Genomic DNA, 6,160 nt, shown 5'->3' with positions numbered 1-6,160 from the left:
CAATAAGTGATGAGTTTGTATTTGATATTAATACCAATTGCAAACTGGATGGTACTGTTTTGATATTGTGTGTATGATTTTGATTGAATGATTTATTAATGGTCTATGTGAAACTTAAATTGTTTATACATGGTTTATGATTAGGGGATTTTTCCCCAACCAATCACTGTCTGCCATAAGGACCAATCAGGTCCTGCCATGTGTCCGCCACATGGACCAGCAAGGACTCGACACGTGTCAAGCAGCAATCAGTCCAGCATGGACCAATCGCGCCACGCCACGTGGCCTGTTGTCTGCCCACTTGGAGAACGACCACCGGGGCCCGGTTTCCGAGAAAGGCCAAATTAGCCCTAGGTTAACCTAAACCTAATATTGGGCATGCATCCCGAGGCTATAAATACAATAATTAAGCCTCCATTTAAGATTATTCAGAATTGATTACTCTCACCTAGAGAAGTCAAAACACACGTGCATACTAATCGCTAGACTAGAGTTAGTATTATTTGCACTTCCTGATCACTCCTCCCCCTAGAGGAACCAGATCAGTCTTTACTTTCCGCACCTTTTTACTCCACCTACAAGTACTAACTTGATCGTCGGAGGTGGAGCTCCCACCAACCGGAGTTTTCGTTGTTTTGCAAGTACAGGCGCAAGGATTCCAGTCCCGAAATTGTAACTCTCCCGCAGGACATCAAAAAACCCCGAAACATTTTGGCGCCGTCTGTGGGGAGAGTACTTTCGAGATGGAATCACAGTCTGTACCGAATCAAAGTGACAAACGTCCCATGGACGATCCCCTGGTTCAGACGAGCCAGGACACTGACAATGAATTTAAAGTCGAGACTCATACGGCCTCTGACGGGACCTTAAGAGCTCGACGCACCCGTTCCTCCGAAAGGAAGGAACGGGAGGATTTCCTAGCTGGATCTAGTAAACCAGCTGGCCAGTCGCTTGGTCATCCGCAGGCGGCCGAGGGATCTGCCCCCATCACCAGAAATGAACTCATGACCTACATGAATAGTTTCAAAGGGGAGATCCAGGAACTTATGAACAAAAGAACGACTGTCCCACCAAAGGAACAGTCGGCCAGAAGACCCTCCCAGTTTGGGAGGAAGAAGCTTGTAAAAGATCGGGAGGCGACTCCTTACCCTAAGCCTAGGGAGTGGGAGCCACCAGTGATCGATCTAACTAAATACCGCTTCCCCTCTCCAGGGAAGAGAAAGCCCATCCGTCATGTTCAGCCAGACGGGTCGAAGAAAACATATTCTGATGCTCGAATGTTGCTAGAGCAAAAGAAGAATGACCGACTATCAGAGTCGGCCTCTACGTCTGATTTTCAAGATAGTCTCCACAATGCCTCCCTGAGGTATTCAAAATCAAATTATGACAGCCAGACAGGCGGTACCTTCTACCGGTCCGGCTCCTAGAAAATCAAGCGGCCCCGTATGTGCCACCCCAGCCATATGTACCACAACCTCAATATTTTATGCAGCCTACTCTGTTTGGAGGACAGGCGGCAAGGAATGTCTAACCTTTGGACTGGCAACTTAGGTTGCTTAGACTTGGAGAACAGCCATCCGCCTTCTCGAAGGAGGTAATTGAGGCTGCCAAGCCGGCCAAAGTGAAGAATGTGTTGGTAGGAGCCTTTGATGGCACTACCAACCCTGAAGATCATCTGATGGCGTTCACCAACCTAATGTATCTTCAAGGGTTGGATGATCCCACATGGTGTAAATGTTTCCCGGCCACATTGAAGGGCATTGCCCAACAATGGTTTGGCAACCTGCCGACCGGTTGTATTAACAATTTCAAGACCCTCGCTTACTTGTTCACCTCAAATTTTGCGATGAACATCCTTGCTAAGAAGACGACCCTTGATCTAGGGACTATACAACAGGGAGAAAAGGAGGGATTGCGTTCCTACATCAGGCGGTTTAACCTGATGAGGATTCAGATCCAGGGGCTGCCGGATGAGGTAGCCTATACTGATTTTTTCAGAGGACTTAAGGACGGGTCGAACTTCAAATTCGACCTTGTCAGGAAGAGGGTCACCACCCTCCAAGAAGCCATGATAGAGGTGGATGCCTATATTCAAGCAACCGACCTCTGTAATACTGGAAAACAGTCGGACGGCAAGAGGTCTGACAAAAGAGAGAGCCGACCAAAGTAGTCGGCAAATAAAGAAGATAAAAAGAGAAAAGAAATTTGGGCGGCCGACTCCTCTGAACAGCCGTCCCAGAAAAAGAAGAAGGAATATAAACCATACTCCCCCAAGTATGAGTTCAACAAGGATAGCCATCCTTAATGAAATCAAGGGTCAGATCACAATTGAGAAGCCGGCCGCCATGAAGGGTTTTGTCAGCAATCGGAACCAAAGTAAATACTACCATTATCATGAGGACATTGGTCACGAAACCAATGAATGTATCAGTCTCAAGCGCCTTCTGGACCGCCTGGAAGACAAAGGGGATCTTGACTCCTATGTCAAGAAGGGGAATGCACCCCCCAAACAGAAACAGGCGGCCAAGAAGAAGAACCAGTCGGTTGACAATTCTGACACTGACGACGCCGTCGTCTATACCATAGCAGGCGGCTTCGCATGAGGAGGCCCCACAATCAGGGGCAATAAAGCCAACATCAGGCAGTTGGATGTTAACTCCGTCAACCAAGGACATACCTCCAAGAGTTCATTTCCAGAAATTGTCATCACAGAAGAAGACTTGGGAGGTGTTAGGGGGCCGCATAACGACCCCATTGTAATTGAATGCAAAGTGGCCAACTAGAGAGTTGGCCGGATCCTCATAGATACCGGCAGTTCTTCTGATCTAATCAGCAACAAGTGCTTGTCAAAGCTCAAGTACAAACCTGGCAGCATATATCCGGTATCTCACCCTTTGGTGGGGTTTGGAGGACGCGTCGTACATCCATTAGGACGGGCGGATCTACCTATCCACCTGGGTGAAAAAGGGGAGGGCCGTCACATGGTAGTCCGGTTCTTGGTAGTCGAGGAGCTCTCGGCATACAACATGATCTTGGGGCGACCCACCCTAAATAATTCAAAGGCTATCATCATACCATCTCTCATGCTCCTCAAGTTTGAAAGGGATGATCGATCAGTCGGCTCCCTAAGGGGAGACCAGAAGATGGCAAGAGAGTCTTACCTCTCAGATATCAAACCCACTATGGCGACTGCTGGTCCCAGTGGAGAGAAAACTAACCTTGAGCAAATCAGGGATGATGCGCCTGCCCAAGTAGCAGGCGGCAAGAAGAGAAAGGTCGCCCACCTAGGGGCCGAAAGAAAAGAAAAGCGATAGCAATCACTGGCCAAGGAGCGGTCAAACGAGTTCTGCCCTCAGCCGGCTGGCGAGCATGTGGACGTCGTCCTGGACGACTCACGTCCTAACCGAACAGTTAAGGTTGGGACGACTGCTCTTGCTGCACTTGGTGATGACTTTCACCAACTCTTGAAAGAATTCAAGGATATCTTTGCATTTGAAGTACACGAGATGCCAAGTATAAGTCCAGACTTGGCAGTGCATAAGCTAGCTGTGGATCCGAAAAAGAAGCCTGTTAGGCAAAAGAAGCGGAACCATGGTGAAGAAAGAAACCAGGCGGCCGCCACCGTGGTTAAAAAGTTACTTGATGCAGGGTTCATTCGGCAATGTTATTTCCCTGACTGGGTTGCAAACGTTGTACTTGTGAAAAAGCCGAATGGTACCTGGCGTATGTGTGTGGACTACACAAACTTGAACAAGGCGTGCCCTAAAGATAGTTATCCATTGCCTAAGATCGACAGTCTAGTCGACTCTACAGCCGGTCACGCCTTAATGAGTTTTATGGACGCTTAATCTGGCTTCCATCAGATTCCCCTATGGAAGAAGGACCAAGAGAAAACAGCCTTTGTCACAGATTAGGGATTATACTGTTATACGGTCATGCCGTTTGGCTTGAAGAACGCCCCGACCACCTTCCAAAGAATGATAAACATGGTCTTCTTTGATCAAATTGGGAGGCATGTGGAGGCGTACATAGATGATATGATTGTGAAATCCAAACTCCAGACGGACCATTTGGCCGACCTCCAAGAAACATTCACCACACTCAAGCGGCACCATGTCATGCTCAATCCCAAGAAGTGTGTTTTTGGAGTTGAGTCTGGGAAGTTCCTCGGATTTCTTATCAATCAAAGGGGTATAGAGGCTAACCCCGAGAAGTTGCAGGCGGTCATAGACATGCAGTCGCCCCGCACTGTCCGAGAGGTCCAGAAGTTAACAGGTTGTCTGGCGGCCCTGGGGAGATTTCTCAGCCGGGCAGGCGACAAATGCCTCTACTTCTTTCAGGCAATAAAAAAGAAAGCTATGTTTGAGTGGGGGACGGATGCTGAGGCGGCCTTCCAAAAGCTGAAAGAACATTTGCACTCTTTACCAAGGCTGGTCAGCCCTTTGCCCAAAGAAGTGCTCTATATGTATCTAGCAGTGTCTGACCATGCTCTAAGTGCCGTCCTCCTTGCTGAGAGGGACGACTGCTAGCTCCCGGTCTATTTTGTCAGTCACATTTTGAAGAATGTCGAGTTAAGATACCCCCTGGTGGAAAAATTTGGCCTTTCCCTCTTCATGGCAATTAGAAAGTTGAAGCCCTATTTTTTGGCGCATCCAGTCGTGGTATACACAGACCAGCCGATCAAGCGGCCCCTGACAACCATGGAGTCGTCAGGCCGAATGATCAAATGGGCGATAGACATACAGAGCCTTGAAATTTCTTTCGAGCCAAGAAAAGCAGTGAAGGGGCAAGCATTTGCTGACTTTATAGTAGAGATGACTCGGCCCTCTGATTCTCAAATTCCAGAATAAGTCTGGAAGGTTTATGTGGACGGGAGCTCCACTATGAATGGTTGTGGAGCAGGCATCATATGTCAGTCGCTCGAAGACGACAGGTATGAGTATGCTTTACGATTCAACTTCCAAGCCTCGAACAATGAGGCCGAGTATGAAGCTTTGCTGGCCGGCATCCGCATGTTCAAAGCGGCTGGGGCAAGAAAGATAGCCGCCTGTTCAGACTCACAATTGATAGTAAGTCAATACAATGGTGATTATGAGGCCACCCATCCGGCCATGATTAAATATTTACAGGCAGTAAGACAGGCGGCCGAGTCTCTATTGGAATTCCATTTAACTCAAGTACCCAGATCTGAAAACAACCAGGCGGACGCCCTCTCTAAACTAGCATCCTCGGCCTCCTGTGACACCCCAAGGGCCGTTTTCTGGGAAGTTATGGAGAAGCGAAGGATTGAGGAAGAACCTATTGGAATTCTTGATAGAAGCTCAACCTGGATGGACCCTATTAGAGCCTATTTAACAACCGGCATCTTACCGAGTGATCGCTCCCAGGCGGCCCTACTGAAAAAACGGCCGTCCAGTTTTGAAATGTGCAAGGAAGAACTCTTTAAGAAAGGCTATCTTCTACCTCTCCTAAAATGTGTCACCCTAGAAAGAGGACAAGAGGTTTTAAAAGATCTGCAGTCAGGGTACTGCGCTTCTCACGTAGGCGGCAGGTCGCTTGCTCAGAGACATTTTGGTAGCAGTCGACTACTTCACTAAGTGGGTGGAGGCAGAAGCAGTTAAGGGTATCAAGACCAAGGACGTCATCACCTTCATATGGAAGAATGTCATCACTCGATTTGGGGTACCCATGTCAATGGTTTTTGATAATGGTCCCCAATTTGAGACGCCTGTTCTCAAAAATTGGCTAGGAGACCAAGGTATCTCGCACTGCTTTGCATCAGTCGGCCGACCACAAGCAAACGACTAAGTAGAAGCTTTCAATAAAATCATCTCAGACGGTATCAAGAAGAAAATTGAACGAGCAGGCAGCGTATGGGCAGACGAACTACCGCATGTTCTATGGGCCATTAGGACGACTGAAAAAGGGGCGAGTGGAGAAACTCCATTCCTCCTAACTTATGGGGCAAAAGATGTTCTACCAATTGAACACTACGAGCCGACTCTTCGAATAATGTTGTATGACGAAGACGTAAATTGGGAGTCCATGCGTCTTGCATTGGATTCACTCCCAGAATGAAGGGGCAATGCAGCCCTGCGCCATGAGATCTACCACCTGAGGATGACAAGGGCATATAATAAAAGGGTACACAGGCGTCCAC

Source organism: Chenopodium quinoa, unplaced genomic scaffold, assembly GCF_001683475.1.
Source record: "Chenopodium quinoa cultivar QQ74 unplaced genomic scaffold, ASM168347v1, whole genome shotgun sequence".
NCBI classification, from domain to species: domain Eukaryota; kingdom Viridiplantae; phylum Streptophyta; class Magnoliopsida; order Caryophyllales; family Amaranthaceae; genus Chenopodium; species Chenopodium quinoa.
Note: the sequence above shows the minus strand (reverse complement) of the source record.